The following is a 16,199-nucleotide window of genomic DNA, read 5'->3' as shown; positions in this document are numbered from 1 at the left end:
GGGTTTCCCCCCCTGCGACTGGGTTCTACGACCAATCAATAATATGTAGATACTTTAAAAGCGATGAAACTTATTAATGTATTGATATAATCCACAAAGTATTACATTTCCAAAGTTATGATTAGTCTTCTATATTTTCTGATGTATCTGTGACTGTGTTGATATAAATTTGAACTTCACTTGCTTGCAATGATGAGAAGAATACAGCCCTCTGCCGTGTCAGGATTTCTCCTGCCGTGACCCGGATTCGAACCGGGGTTGTTGCGGCCACAACGCAAAGTACTAACCACTATACGATCACGGCGAGCTACCGAGGTGATATTCAGTTTTTCCTAAGTTGTCAGTGTAACAAGAATATGTAGTATAACTTACTTTATTACTCATTTTATAAGTATACTAGTTAAGGTGTTATTGCTTGGGTGGCGCAGTGTTGTGTGATGTAGGCCTATGTTTTCTAAGACCGACGTGATGCTGAAAACAGCTCCTGACACTGTTTGAGTGCTGTTAAGATCCCATATGGTCTAGCGGTTAGGATTCCTGGTTTTCACCCAGGTGGCCTGGGTTCGACTCCCGTTATGGGAAAGCACTGTCTTTAAGTGTAACACACGTTGATTCTCTTGGATGATTTTGATTGAATCAGTCACCCACTATGACTTGTACTCTATATTCCAATTCACGTGGATTTTCTTACTGGACATTCAAAGGAATCAATTTCATCACAGATTCCACAAAATAACCTTTGAAATGTTATTATTAGTATTATTCCCTTCCAACAACGTTAATGCCAGACAGAGACTTAGTGTCATTAGCAAACCTATGCAAAACTCACCTGCAGTCCCTGTCTTTGCTTGCCATGCTGTGATCATTGCTTTCGCCGCCAGTTTCTTTGCTTTCGATTGATTTATTCTCATTACGAGTTTTGTCTGTTTTGTCGTGAGGGCGGAATTTACAGGGAGGCGTGGATCCTGGGTCTCCATTGGTCCAGCAGGTTTGAGTGACGGTTCACCCTGACCCAATCAGGAGGAAAAACCCTACTGTTTTCATGAAAAAGTTTTGCTCTCGTTTTGTTTTGCTTTTGATACATTTTTTTTGTTTACAATTCTATACATTTTGAATACGATACTTATGGCGCTAATTTAAGCCCATAGATTTCACGCATTTCATGAAATCCAACTAAATCGAACGCTTTCGAATTGCATGCAATCGGATTTCATGGAAATTTCAAAGTGTTTCGTGGCCTTTTATGCGGTTGAAAAGTGTCCAGTACTCACATACTTCGTTACGAAACGGAAGCTGTATGTCACCCTGGTACTTTTCATTTACTGCTATATTCTACTACTTGGCGGGACACCGATTAGCAAACCCAGTGCTCTCATTGGACAGTTTTCAGTGTCCGCTATACAAAACCCATAATGTACTGATCAATGTGTATACTGTCACATGACCCAACCCTGAGCCTTCTTGTTTTATTGTTGGGTTTCCCCCCCATGCGACTGGGTTCTACGACCAATCAATAATATGTAGATACTTTAAAAGCGATGAAACTTATTAATGTATTGATATAATCCACAAAATATTACATTTCCAAAGTTATGATTAGTCTTCTATATTTTCTGATGTATCTGTGACTGTGTTGATATAAATATGAACTTCACTTGCATGCAATGATGAGAAGAATACAGCCCTCTGCCGTGTCAGAATTTCTCCTGCCGTGACCCGGATTCGAACCGGGGTTGTTGCGGCCACAACGCAAAGTACTAACCACTATACGATCACGGCGAGCTACCGAGGTGATATTCAGCTTTCCCTAAGTTGTCAGTGTAACAAGAATATGTAGTATTACTTACTTTATTACTCATTTTATAAGTATACTAGTTAAGGTGTTATTGCTTGGGTGGCGCAGTGTTGTGTGATGTAGGCCTATGTTTTCTAAGACCGACGTGATGCTGAAAACAGCTCCCGACACTGTTTGAGTGTTGTCAAGATTGCATATGGTCTAGCGTTTAGGATTCCTGATTTTCACCCAGGTGGCCCGGGTTCTACTACCGGTATGGGAAAGCACTGTCTTTAAGTATAACACACGTTCATTCTCATGGACGATTTCGTTTGAATCAGTCACCCACTATGACTTGTACTCTATATTCCAATTCACGTGGATTGTCTTACTGGACAATCAAAGGACACAATTTCATCACAGATTCCACAAAATAACCTTTGAAATGTTATTATTAGTATTATTCCCTTCCAACAACGTGAATGCCAGACAGAGACTTAGTGTCATTAGCATACCTATGCAAAACTCACCTGCAGTCCCTTTCTTTGCATTCGATGCTGTGATCTTTGCTTTCGCCGCCAGTTTCTTTGTTTTCGATTGATTTATTCTCATTACGAGTTTTGTCTGTTTTGTCGTGAGGGCGGAATTTACAGGGAGGCGTGGATCCTGGGTCTCCATTGGTCCAGCAGGTTTGAGTGACGGTTCATCCTGACCCAATCAGGAAGAATAACCCAACTGTTTACATGAAAAAGTTTTGCTCTCGATTTTTTTTGCTTTCGATACATTTTTTTTGTTTACAATTCTATACATTTTGAATACGATACTTATGGCGCTAATTTGAGCCCATAGATTTCACGCATTTCATGAAATCCAACTAAATCGAACGCTTTCGAATTGCATGCAATCGGATTTCATGGAAATTTCAAAGTGTTTCTTGGCCTTTTATGCGGTTGAAAAGTGTCCAGTACTCACATACTTCGTTTACGAAACGGAAGCTGTATGTCACCCGGGTACTTTTCATATACTGCTATATTCTACTACTTGGCGGGACACCGATTAGCAAACCCAGTGCTCTCATTGGACAGTTTTCAGTGTCCGCTATACAAAACCCATAATGTACTGATCAATGTGTATACTGTCACATGACCCAACCCTGAGCCTTCTTGTTTTATTGTTGGGTTTCCCCCCCTGCGACTGGGTTCTACGACCAATCAATAATATGTAGATACTTTAAAAGCGATGAAACTTATTAATGTATTGATATAATCCACAAAATATTACATTTGCAAAGTTATGATTAGTCTTCCATATTTTCTGATGTATCTGTGACTGTGTTGATATAAACATGAACTTCACTTGCATGCAATGATGAGAAGAATACAGCCCTCTGCCGTGTCAGGATTTCTTCTGCCATGACCCGGATTCGAACCGGGGTTGTTGCGGCCACAACGCAAAGTACTAACCACTATACGATCACGGTGAGCTACCGAGGAGATATTCAGCTTTTCCTAAGTAGTCAGTGTAACAAGAATATGTAGTATTACTTACTTTATTACTCATTTTATAAGTATACTAGTTAAGGTGTTATTGCTTGGGTGGCGCAGTGTTGTGTGATGTAGGCCTATGTTTTCTAAGACCGACGTGATGCTGAAATCAGCTCCCGACACTGGTTGAGTGTTGTCAAGATCCCATATGGTCTAGCGGTTAGGATTCCTGGTTTTTACCCAGGTGGCCCGGGTTCGACTCCCGGTATGGGAAAGCAATGTCTTTAAGTGTAACACGCGTTGACTCTCTTGGATGATTTTGATTGAATCAGTCACCCACTATGACTTGTACTCTATATTCCAATTCACGTGGATTGTCTTACTGGACAATCAAAGGACACAATTTAATCACAGATTCCACAAAATAACCTTTGAAATGTTATTATTAGTATTATTCCCTTCCAACAACGTGAATGCCAGACTGAGACTTAGTGTCATTAGCAAACCTATGCAAAACTCACCTGCAGTCCCTGTCTTTGCTTGCGATGCTGTGATCTTTGCTTTCGCCGCCAGTTTCTTTGCTTTCGATTGATTTATTCTCATTACGAGTTTTGTGTGTTTTGTCGTGAGGGCGGAATTTACAGGGAGGTGTGGATCCTGGGTCTCCATTGGTCCAGCAGGTTTGAGTGACGGTTCATCCTGACCCAATCAGGAAGAATAACCCAACTGTTTTCATGAAAAAGTTTTGCTCTCGATTTTTTTTGCTTTCGATACATTTTTTTTTGTTTACAATTCTATACATTTTGAATACGATACTTATGGCGCTAATTTGAGCCCATAGATTTCACGCATTTCATGAAATCCAACTAAATCGAACGCTTTCGAATTGCATGCATTCGGATTTCATGGAAATTTCATAGTGTTTCGTGGCCTTTTATGCGGTTGAAAAGTGTTCAGTACTCCCATACTTCATTTACGAAACGGAAGCTGTATGTCACCCGGGTACTTTTCATATACTGCTATATTCTACTACTTGGCGGGACACCGATTAGCAAACCCAGTGCTCTCATTGGACAGTTTTCAGTGTCCGCTATACAAAACCCATAATGTACTGATCAATGTGTATACTGTCACATGACCCAACCCTGAGCCTTCTTGTTTTATTGTTGGGTTTCCCCCCCTGCGACTGGGTTCTACGACCAATCAATAATATGTAGATACTTTAAAAGCGATGAAACTTATTAATGTATTGATATAATCCACAAAATATTACATTTGCAAAGTTATGATTAGTCTTCCATATTTTCTGATGTATCTGTGACTGTGTTGATATAAACATGAACTTCACTTGCATGCAATGATGAGAAGAATACAGCCCTCTGCCGTGTCAGGATTTCTTCTGCCATGACCCGGATTCGAACCGGGGTTGTTGCGGCCACAACGCAAAGTACTAACCACTATACGATCATGGCAAGCTACCGAGGCGATATTCAGCTTTTCCTAAGTTATCAGTATAACAAGAATATGTAGTATTACTTACTTTATTACTCATTTTATAAGTATAATACTTAAGGTGTTATTGCTTGGGTGGCGCAGTGTTGTGTGATGTAGGCCTATGTTTTCTAAGACCGACGTGATGCTGAAAACAGCTCCCGACACTGTTTGATTGTTGTCAAGATCCCATATGGTCTAGCGGTTAGGATTCCTGGTTTTCACCCAGGTGGCCTGGGTTCGACTCCCGGTATGGGAAAGCACTGTCTTTAAGTGTAACACGCGTTGACTCTCTTGGATGATTTTGATTGAATCAGTCACCCACTATGACTTGTACTCTATATTCCAATTCACGTGGATTGTCTTACTGGACAATCAAAGGACACAATTTAATCACAGATTCCACAAAATAACCTTTGAAATGTTATTATTAGTATTATTCCCTTCCAACAACGTGAATGCCAGACTGAGACTTAGTGTCATTAGCAAACCTATGCAAAACTCACCTGCAGTCCCTGTCTTTGCTTGCGATGCTGTGATCTTTGCTTTCGCCGCCAGTTTCTTTGCTTTCGATTGATTTATTCTCATTACGAGTTTTGTGTGTTTTGTCGTGAGGGCGGAATTTACAGGGAGGTGTGGATCCTGGGTCTCCATTGGTCCAGCAGGTTTGAGTGACGGTTCATCCTGACCCAATCAGGAAGAATAACCCAACTGTTTTCATGAAAAAGTTTTGCTCTCGATTTTTTTTGCTTTCGATACATTTTTTTTTGTTTACAATTCTATACATTTTGAATACGATACTTATGGCGCTAATTTGAGCCCATAGATTTCACGCATTTCATGAAATCCAACTAAATCGAACGCTTTCGAATTGCATGCAATCGGATTTCATGGAAATTTCATAGTGTTTCGTGGCCTTTTATGCGGTTGAAAAGTGTTCAGTACTCCCATACTTCATTTACGAAACGGAAGCTGTATGTCACCCGGGTACTTTTCATATACTGCTATATTCTACTACTTGGCGGGACACCGATTAGCAAACCCAGTGCTCTCATTGGACAGTTTTCAGTGTCCGCTATACAAAACCCATAATGTACTGATCAATGTGTATACTGTCACATGACCCAACCCTGAGCCTTCTTGTTTTATTGTTGGGTTTCCCCCCCTGCGACTGGGTTCTACGACCAATCAATAATATGTAGATACTTTAAAAGCGATGAAACTTATTAATGTATTGATATAATCCACAAAGTATTACATTTCCAAAGTTATGATTAGTCTTCTATATTTTCTGATGTATCTGTGACTGTGTTGATATAAATATGAACTTCACTTGCATGCAATGATGAGAACAATACAGCCCTCTGCCGTGTCAGGATTTCTCCTGTCGTGACGCGGATTCGAACTGGGGTTGTTGCGGCCACAACGCAAAGTACTAACCACTATACGATCACGGCGAGCTACCGAGGTGATATTCAGCTTTTTATTAGTTGTCAGTGTAACAAGAATAAGTAGTATTACTTACTTTATTACTCATTTTATAAGTATACTAGTTAAGGTGTTATTGCTTGGGTGGCGCAGTGTTGTGTGATGTAGGCCTATGTTTTCTAAGACCGACGTGATGCTAAAAATACCTCCCGACACTGTTTGAGTGTTGTCAAGATCCCATATGGTCTAGCGGTTAGGATTCATGGTTTTCACCCAGGTGGCCCGGGTTCGACTCCCGGTATGGGAAAGCACTGTCTTTAAGTGTAACACACGTTGATTATCTTGGATGATTTTGAATGAATCAGTCACCCACTATGACTTGTACTCTATATTCCAATTCACGTGGATTGTCTTACTGGACAATCAAAGGACACAATTTCATCACAGATTCCACAAAATAACCTTTGAAATGTTATTATTAGTATTATTCCCTTCCAACAACGTGAATGCCAGACAGAGACTTAGTGTCATTAGCAAACCTATGTAAAACTCACCTGCAGTCCCTGTCTTTGCTTGCGATGCTGTGATCTTTGCTTTCGCCGCCAGTTTCTTTGCTTTCGATTGATTTATTCTCATTACGAGTTTTGTCTGTTTTGTCGTGTGGGCGGAATTTACAGGGAGGCGTGGATCCTGGGTCTCCATTGGTCCAGCAGGTTTGAGTGACGGTTCATCCTGACCCAATCAGGAAGAATAACCCAACTGTTTTCATGAAAAAGTTTTGCTCTCGATTTTTTTTGCTTTCGATACATTTTTTTTGTTTACAATTCTATACACTTTGAATACGATACTTATGGCGCTAATTTGAGCCCATAGATTTCACGCATTTCATGAAATCCAACTAAATCGAACGCTTTCGAATTACATGCAATCGGATTTCATGGAAATTTCATAGTGTTTCGTGGCCTTTTATGCGGTTGAAAAGTGTCCAGTACTCCCATACTTCGTTTACGAAACGGAAGCAGTATGTCACCCGGGTACTTTTCATATACTGCTATATTCTACTACTTGGCGGGACACCGATTCGCAAACCCAGTGCTCTCATTGGACAGTTTTCAGTGTCCGCTATACAAAACCCATAATGTACTGATCAATGTGTATACTGTCACATGACCCAACCCTGAGCCTTCTTGTTTTATTGTTGGGTTTCCCCCCATGCGACTGGGTTCTACGACCAATCAATAATATGTAGATACTTTAAAAGCGATGAAACTTATTAATGTATTGATATAATCCACAAAATATTACATTTCCAAAGTTATGATTAGTCTTCTATATTTTCTGATGTATCTGTGACTGTGTTGATATAAATATGAACTTCACTTGCATGCAATGATGAGAAGAATACAGCCCTCTGCCGTGTCAGGATTTCTCCTGCCGTGACCCGGATTGGAACCGGGGTTGTTGCGGCCACAACGCAAAGTACTAACCACTATACGATCACGGCGAGCTACCGAGGTGATATTCAGCTTTTCCTAAGTTGTCAGTGTAACAAGAATATGTAGTATTACTTACTTTATTACTCATTTTATAAGTATACTAGTTAAGGTGTTATTGCTTGGGTGGCGCAGTGTTGTTTGATGTAGGCCTATGTTTTCTAAGACCGACGTGATGCTGAAAACAGCTCCCGACACTGTTTGAGTGTTGTCAAGATCCCATATGGTCTAGCGGTTAGGATTCCTGGTTTTCACCCAGGTGGACTGGGTTCGACTCCTGGTATGGGAAAGCACAGTCTTTAAGTGTAACACACGTTGATTCTCTTGGATGATTTTGACTGAATCAGTCACCCACTATGACTTGTACTCTATATTCCAATTCACGTGGATTGTCTTACTGGACAATCAAAGGACACAATTTCATCACAGATTCCACAAAATAACCTTTGAAATGTTATTATTAGTATTATTCCCTTCCAACAACGTGAATGCCAGACAGAGACTTAGTGTCATTAGCAAACCTATGTAAAACTCACCTGCAGTCCCTGTCTTTGCTTGCGATGCTGTGATCTTTGCTTTCGCCGCCAGTTTCTTTGCTTTCGATTGATTTATTCTCATTACGAGTTTTGTCTGTTTTGTCGTGTGGGCGGAATTTACAGGGAGGCGTGGATCCTGGGTCTCCATTGGTCCAGCAGGTTTGAGTGACGGTTCATCCTGACCCAATCAGGAAGAATAACCCAACTGTTTTCATGAAAAAGTTTTGCTCTCGATTTTTTTTGCTTTCGATACATTTTTTTTGTTTACAATTCTATACACTTTGAATACGATACTTATGGCGCTAATTTGAGCCCATAGATTTCACGCATTTCATGAAATCCAACTAAATCGAACGCTTTCGAATTACATGCAATCGGATTTCATGGAAATTTCATAGTGCTTCGTGGCCTTTTATGCGGTTGAAAAGTGTCCAGTACTCCCATACTTCGTTTACGAAACGGAAGCTGTATGTCACCCGGGTACTTTTCATATACTGCTATATTCTACTACTTGGCGGGACACCGATTAGCAAACCCAGTGCTCTCATTGGACAGTTTTCAGTGTCCGCTATAGAAAACCCATAATGTACTGATCAATTTGTATACTGTCACATGACCCAACCCTGAGCCTTCTTGTTTTATTGTTGGGTTTCCCCCCCCTGCGACTGGGTTCTACGACCAATCAATAATATGTAGATACTTTAAAAGCGATGAAACTTATTAATGTATTGATATAATCCACAAAATATTACATTTCCAAAGTTATGATTAGTCTTCTATATTTTCTGATGTATCTGTGACTGTGTTGATATAAATATGAACTTCACTTGCATGCAATGATGAGAAGAATACAGCCCTCTGCCGTGTCAGAATTTCTCCTGCCGTGACCCGGATTCGAACCGGGGTTGTTGCGGCCACAACGCAAAGTACTAACCACTATACGATCACGGCGAGCTACCGAGGTGATATTCAGCTTTCCCTAAGTTGTCAGTGTAACAAGAATATGTAGTATTACTTACTTTATTACTCATTTTATAAGTATACTAGTTAAGGTGTTATTGCTTGGGTGGCGCAGTGTTGTGTGATGTAGGCCTATGTTTTCTAAGACCGACGTGATGCTGAAAACAGCTCCCGACACTGTTTGAGTGTTGTCAAGATTGCATATGGTCTAGCGGTTAGGATTCCTGATTTTCACCCAGGTGGCCCGGGTTCTACTACCGGTATGGGAAAGCACTGTCTTTAAGTGTAACACACGTTCATTCTCATGGACGATTTCGTTTGAATCAGTCACCCACTATGACTTGTACTCTATATTCCAATTCACGTGGATTGTCTTACTGGACAATCAAAGGACACAATTTCATCACAGATTCCACAAAATAACCTTTGAAATGTTATTATTAGTATTATTCCCTTCCAACAACGTGAATGCCAGACATAGACTTAGTGTCATTAGCAAACCTATGCAAAACTCACCTGCAGTCCCTGTCTTTGCTTGCGATGCTGTATTCTTTGCTTTCGCCGCCAGTTTCTTTGCTTTCGATTGATTTATTCTCATTACGAGTTTTTTCTGTTTTGTCGTGAGGGCGGAATTTACAGGGAGGTGTGGATCCTGGGTCTCCATTGGTCCAGCAGGTTTGAGTGACGGTTCACCCTGACCCAATCAGGAAGAAAAACCCAACTGTTTTCATGAAAAAGTTTTGCTCTCGATTTTTTTTGCTTTCGATACATTTTTTTTGTTTACAATTCTATACATTTTGAATACGATACTTATGGCGCTAATTTGAGCCCATAGATTTCACGCATTTCATGAAATCCAACTAAATCGAACGCTTTCGAATTACATGCAATCGGATTTCATGGAAATTTCATAGTGTTTCGTGGCCTTTTATGCGGTTGAAAAGTGTCCAGTACTCCCATACTTCGTTTACGAAACGGAAGCAGTATGTCACCCGGGTACTTTTCATATACTGCTATATTCTACTACTTGGCGGGACACCGATTAGCAAACCCAGTGCTCTCATTGGACAGTTTTCAGTGTCCGCTATAGAAAACCCATAATGTACTGATCAATGTGTATACTGTCACATGACCCAACCCTGAGCCTTCTTGTTTTATTGTTGGGTTTCCCCCCCTGCGACTGGGTTCTAGGACCAATCAATAATATGTAGATACTTTAAAAGCGATGAAACTTATTAATGTATTGATATGATCCACAAAATATTAAATTTCCAAAGTTATGATTAGTCTTCTATATTTTCTGATGTATCTGTGACTGTGTTGATATGAATATGAACTTCACTTGCATGCAATGATGAGAAGAATACAGCCCTCTGCCGTGTCAGGATTTCTCCTGCCGTGACCCAGATTCGAACCGGGGTTGTTGCGGCCACAACGCAAAGTACTAACCACTATACGATCACGGCGAGCTACCGAGGTGATATTCAGCTTTTCCTAACTTGTCAGTGTAACAAGAATATGTAGTATTACTTACTTTATTACTCATTTTATAAGTATACTAGTTAAGGTGTTATTGCTTGGGTGGCGCAGTGTTGTGTGATGTAGGCCTATGTTTTCTAAGACCGACGTGATGCTTAAAACAGCTCCCGACACTGTTTGAGTGTTGTCAAGATAGCATATGGTCTAGCGGTTAGGATTCCTGGTTTTCACCCAGGTGGCCCGGGTTCGACTCCCGGTATGGGAAAGCACAGTCTTTAAGTGTAACACACGTTGATTCTCTTGGATGATTTTGACTGAATCAGCCACCCACTATGACTTGTACTCTATATTCCAATTCACGTGGATTGTCTTACTGGACAATCAAAGGACACAATTTCATCACAGATTCCACAAAATAACCTTTGAAATGTTATTATTAGTATTATTCCCTTCCAACAACGTGAATGCCAGACAGAGACTTAGTGTCATTAGCAAACCTATGTAAAACTCACCTGCAGTCCCTGTCTTTGCTTGCGATGCTGTGATCTTTGCTTTCGCCGCCAGTTTCTTTGCTTTCGATTGATTTATTCTCATTACGAGTTTTGTCTGTTTTGTCGTGTGGGCGGAATTTACAGGGAGGCGTGGATCCTGGGTCTCCATTGGTCCAGCAGGTTTGAGTGACGGTTCATCCTGACCCAATCAGGAAGAATAACCCAACTGTTTTCATGAAAAAGTTTTGCTCTCGATTTTTTTTGCTTTCGATACATTTTTTTTGTTTACAATTCTATACACTTTGAATACGATACTTATGGCGCTAATTTGAGCCCATAGATTTCACGCATTTCATGAAATCCAACTAAATCGAACGCTTTCGAATTACATGCAATCGGATTTCATGGAAATTTCATAGTGTTTCGTGGCCTTTTATGCGGTTGAAAAGTGTCCAGTACTCCCATACTTCGCTTACGAAACGGAAGCTGTATGTCACCCGGGTACTTTTCATATACTGCTATATTCTACTACTTGGCGGGACACCGATTAGCAAACCCAGTGCTCTCATTGGACAGTTTTCAGTGTCCGCTATAGAAAACCCATAATGTACTGATCAATTTGTATACTGTCACATGACCCAACCCTGAGCCTTCTTGTTTTATTGTTGGGTTTCCCCCCCCTGCGACTGGGTTCTACGACCAATCAATAATATGTAGATACTTTAAAAGCGATGAAACTTATTAATGTATTGATATAATCCACAAAATATTACATTTCCAAAGTTATGATTAGTCTTCTATATTTTCTGATGTATCTCTGACTGTGTTGATATAAATATGAACTTCACTTGCATGCAATGATGAGAAGAATACAGCCCTCTGCCGTGTCAGAATTTCTCCTGCCGTGACCCGGATTCGAACCGGGGTTGTTGCGGCCACAACGCAAAGTACTAACCACTATACGATCACGGCGAGCTACCGAGGTGATATTCAGCTTTCCCTAAGTTGTCAGTGTAACAAGAATATGTAGTATTACTTACTTTATTACTCATTTTATAAGTATACTAGTTAAGGTGTTATTGCTTGGGTGGCGCAGTGTTGTGTGATGTAGGCCTATGTTTTCTAAGACCGACGTGATGCTGAAAACAGCTCCCGACACTGTTTGAGTGTTGTCAAGATTGCATATGGTCTAGCGGTTAGGATTCCTGATTTTCACCCAGGTGGCCCGGGTTCTACTACCGGTATGGGAAAGCACTGTCTTTAAGTGTAACACACGTTCATTCTCATGGACGATTTTGTTTGAATCAGTCACCCACTATGACTTGTACTCTATATTCCAATTCACGTGGATTGTCTTACTGGACAATCAAAGGACACAATTTCATCACAGATTCCACAAAATAACCTTTGAAATGTTATTATTAGTATTATTCCCTTCCAACAACGTGAATGCCAGACAGAGACTTAGTGTCATTAGCATACCTATGCAAAACTCACCTGCAGTCCCTTTCTTTGCATTCGATGCTGTGATCTTTGCTTTCGCCGCCAGTTTCTTTGTTTTCGATTGATTTATTCTCATTACGAGTTTTGTCTGTTTTGTCGTGAGGGCGGAATTTACAGGGAGGCGTGGATCCTGGGTCTCCATTGGTCCAGCAGGTTTGAGTGACGGTTCATCCTGACCCAATCAGGAAGAATAACCCAACTGTTTACATGAAAAAGTTTTGCTCTCGATTTTTTTTGCTTTCGATACATTTTTTTTGTTTACAATTCTATACATTTTGAATACGATACTTATGGCGCTAATTTGAGCCCATAGATTTCACGCATTTCATGAAATCCAACTAAATCGAACGCTTTCGAATTGCATGCAATCGGATTTCATGGAAATTTCAAAGTGTTTCGTGGCCTTTTATGCGGTTGAAAAGTGTCTAGTACTCACATACTTCGTTACGAAACGGAAGCTGTATGTCACCCTGGTACTTTTCATTTACTGCTATATTCTAATACTTGGCGGGACACCGATTAGCAAACCCAGTGCTCTCATTGGACAGTTTTCAGTGTCCGCTATACAATACCCATAATGTACTGATCAATGTGTATACTGTCACATAACCCAACCCTGAGCCTTCTTGTTTTATTGTTGGGTTTCCCCCCCTGCGAATGGGTTCTACGACCAATCAATAATATGTAGATACTTTAAGAGCGATGAAACTTATTAATATATTGATATAATCCACAAAATATTACATTTGCAAAGTTATGATTAGTATTCTATATTTTCTGATGTATCTGTGACCGTGTTGATATAAATATGAGCTTCACTTGCATGCAATGATGAGAAGAATAGAGCCCTCTGCCGTGTCAGGATTTCTCCTGCCGTGACTCGGATTCGAATCGGGGTTGTTGCGGCCACAACACAAAGTACTAACCACTATACGATCACAGCGAGCTACCAAGGTGATATTCAGCTTTTTCTAAGTTGTCAGTGTAACAAGAATATGTAGTATTACTTACTTTATTACTCATTTTATAAGTATACTAGTTAAGGTGTTATTGCTTGGGTGGCACAGTGTTGTGTGATGTAGGCCTATGTTTTCTAAGACCGACGTGATGCTTAAAACAGCTCCCGACACTGTTTGAGTGTTGTCAAGATAGCATATGGTCTAGCGGTTAGGATTCCTGGTTTTCACCCAGGTGGCCCGGGTTCGACTCCCGGTATGGGAAAGCACAGTCTTTAAGTGTAACACACGTTGATTCTCTTGGATGATTTTGACTGAATCAGCCACCCACTATGACTTGTACTCTATATTCCAATTCACGTGGATTGTCTTACTGGACAATCAAAGGACACAATTTCATCACAGATTCCACAAAATAACCTTTGAAATGTTATTATTAGTATTATTCCCTTCCAACAACGTGAATGCCAGACAGAGACTTAGTGTCATTAGCAAACCTATGTAAAACTCACCTGCAGTCCCTGTCTTTGCTTGCGATGCTGTGATCTTTGCTTTCGCCGCCAGTTTTTTTGCTTTCGATTGATTTATTCTCATTACGAGTTTTGTCTGTTTTGTCGTGTGGGCGGAATTTACAGGGAGGCGTGGATCCTGGGTCTCCATTGGTCCAGCAGGTTTGAGTGACGGTTCATCCTGACCCAATCAGGAAGAATAACCCAACTGTTTTCATGAAAAAGTTTTGCTCTCGATTTTTTTTGCTTTCGATACATTTTTTTTGTTTACAATTCTATACATTTTGAATACGATACTTATGGCGCTATATTGAGCCCATAGATTTCACGCATTTCATGAAATCCAACTAAATCGAACGCTTTCGAATTACATGCAATCGGATTTCATGGAAATTTCATAGTGTTTCGTGGCCTTTTATGCGTTAGAAAAGTGTCCAGTACTCCCATACTTCGTTTACGAAACGGAAGCAGTATGTCACCCGGGTACTTTTCATATACTGCTATATTCTACTACTTGGCGGGACACCGATTAGCAAACCCAGTGCTCTCATTGGACAGTTTTCAGTGTCCGCTATACAAAACCCATAATGTACTGATCAATGTGTATACTGTCACATAACCCAACCCTGAGCCTTCTTGTTTTATTGTTGGGTTTCCCCCCCTGCGACTGGGTTCTACGACCAATCAATAATATGTAGATACTTTAAAAGCGATGAAACTTATTAATGTATTGATATAATCCACAAAATATTACATTTCCAAAGTTATGATTAGTCTTCTATATTTTCTGATGTATCTGTGACTGTGTTGATATAAATATGAACTTCACTTGCATGCAATGATGAGAAGAATACAGCCCTCTGCCGTGTCAGGATTTCTCCTGCCGTGACTCGGATTCGAACCGGGGTTGTTGCGGCCACAACACAAAGTACTAACCACTATACGATCACGGCGAGCTACCGAGGTGATATTGAGCGTTTCCTAAGTTGTCAGTGTAACAAGAATATGTAGTATTACTTACTTTATTACTCATTTTATAAGTATACTAGTTAAGGTGTTATTGCTTGGGTGGCGCAGTGTTGTGTGATGTAGGCCTATGTTTTCTAAGACCGACGTGATGCTAAAAACAGCTCCCGACACTGCTTGAGTGTTGTCAAGATCACATATGGTCTAGCGGTTAGGATTTCTGGTTTTCACCCAGGTGGCCCAGGTTCGACTCCCGGTATGGGAAAGCACAGTTTTAAAGTGTAACACACGTTGATTCTCTCGGATGATTTTGACTGAATCAGTCACCCACTATGACTTGTACTCTATATTCCAATTCACGTGGATTGTCTTACTGGACAATCAAAGGACACAATTTCATCACAGATTCCACAAAATAACCTTTGAAATGTTATTATTAGTATTATTCCCTTCCAACAACGTGAATGCCAGACAGAGACTTAGTGTCATTAGCAAACCTATGTAAAACTCACCTGCAGTCCCTGTCTTTGCTTGCGATGCTGTGATCTTTGCTTTCGCCGCCAGTTTCTTTGCTTTCGATTGATTTATTCTCATTACGAGTTTTGTCTGTTTTGTCGTGTGGGCGGAATTAACAGGGAGGCGTGGATCCTGGGTCTCCATTGGTCCAGCAGGTTTGAGTGACGGTTCATCCTGACCCAATCAGGAAGAATAACCCAACTGTTTTCATGAAAAAGTTTTGCTCTCAATTTTTTTTGCTTTCGATACATTTTTTTTGTTTACAATTCTACACATTTTGAATACGATACGTATGGCGCTAATTTGAGCCCATAGATTTCACGCATTTCATGAAATCCAACTAAATCGAACTCTTTCGAATTACATGCAATCGGATTTCATGGAAATTTCATAGTGTTTCGTGGCCTTTTATGCGGTTGAAAAGTGTCCAGTACTCCCATACTTCGTTTACGAAACGGAAGCTGTATGTCACCCGGGTACTTTTCATATACTGCTATATTCTACTACTTGGCGGGACACCGATTAGCAAACCCAGTGCTCTCATTGGACAGTTTTCAGTGTCCGCTATACAAAACCCATAATGTACTGATCAATGTGTATACTGTCACATAAC

The 16,199-nt window shown here is 40.5% G+C and overlaps 12 non-coding genes across 12 annotated transcripts; 7 read left to right on the top strand and 5 right to left on the bottom strand.

Annotated features, from left to right (window-relative positions):
- Positions 1–232: 232 nt before the first annotated feature.
- trnah-gug (transfer RNA histidin (anticodon GUG)) lies at positions 233–304 on the bottom strand. The gene has a single exon. It is a non-coding gene; the product is annotated as a tRNA-His (tRNA).
- Positions 305–510: 206 nt separating this feature from the next.
- trnae-uuc (transfer RNA glutamic acid (anticodon UUC)) lies at positions 511–582 on the top strand. The gene has a single exon. It is a non-coding gene; the product is annotated as a tRNA-Glu (tRNA).
- A 1,125-nt stretch (positions 583–1,707) lies between these two features.
- On the bottom strand, positions 1,708–1,779 carry trnah-gug (transfer RNA histidin (anticodon GUG)). The gene has a single exon. It is a non-coding gene; the product is annotated as a tRNA-His (tRNA).
- A 1,681-nt stretch (positions 1,780–3,460) lies between these two features.
- trnak-uuu (transfer RNA lysine (anticodon UUU)) lies at positions 3,461–3,532 on the top strand. The gene has a single exon. It is a non-coding gene; the product is annotated as a tRNA-Lys (tRNA).
- Positions 3,533–4,658: 1,126 nt separating this feature from the next.
- On the bottom strand, positions 4,659–4,730 carry trnah-gug (transfer RNA histidin (anticodon GUG)). Its single transcript has one exon. It is a non-coding gene; the product is annotated as a tRNA-His (tRNA).
- A 206-nt stretch (positions 4,731–4,936) lies between these two features.
- On the top strand, positions 4,937–5,008 carry trnae-uuc (transfer RNA glutamic acid (anticodon UUC)). The gene has a single exon. It is a non-coding gene; the product is annotated as a tRNA-Glu (tRNA).
- A 1,404-nt stretch (positions 5,009–6,412) lies between these two features.
- On the top strand, positions 6,413–6,484 carry trnae-uuc (transfer RNA glutamic acid (anticodon UUC)). The gene has a single exon. It is a non-coding gene; the product is annotated as a tRNA-Glu (tRNA).
- Positions 6,485–7,887: 1,403 nt separating this feature from the next.
- On the top strand, positions 7,888–7,959 carry trnae-uuc (transfer RNA glutamic acid (anticodon UUC)). Its single transcript has one exon. It is a non-coding gene; the product is annotated as a tRNA-Glu (tRNA).
- Positions 7,960–9,085: 1,126 nt separating this feature from the next.
- Positions 9,086–9,157, bottom strand: trnah-gug (transfer RNA histidin (anticodon GUG)). The gene has a single exon. It is a non-coding gene; the product is annotated as a tRNA-His (tRNA).
- A 1,681-nt stretch (positions 9,158–10,838) lies between these two features.
- On the top strand, positions 10,839–10,910 carry trnae-uuc (transfer RNA glutamic acid (anticodon UUC)). The gene has a single exon. It is a non-coding gene; the product is annotated as a tRNA-Glu (tRNA).
- Positions 10,911–12,036: 1,126 nt separating this feature from the next.
- On the bottom strand, positions 12,037–12,108 carry trnah-gug (transfer RNA histidin (anticodon GUG)). Its single transcript has one exon. It is a non-coding gene; the product is annotated as a tRNA-His (tRNA).
- A 1,680-nt stretch (positions 12,109–13,788) lies between these two features.
- trnae-uuc (transfer RNA glutamic acid (anticodon UUC)) lies at positions 13,789–13,860 on the top strand. Its single transcript has one exon. It is a non-coding gene; the product is annotated as a tRNA-Glu (tRNA).
- Positions 13,861–16,199: the final 2,339 nt, after the last annotated feature.

This window comes from Amia ocellicauda, chromosome 7 (genome assembly GCF_036373705.1).
Source record: "Amia ocellicauda isolate fAmiCal2 chromosome 7, fAmiCal2.hap1, whole genome shotgun sequence".
In the NCBI taxonomy this organism is placed as follows: Eukaryota; Metazoa; Chordata; class Actinopteri; order Amiiformes; family Amiidae; genus Amia; species Amia ocellicauda.
This window is presented reverse-complemented; position numbering and strand designations above follow the sequence as displayed.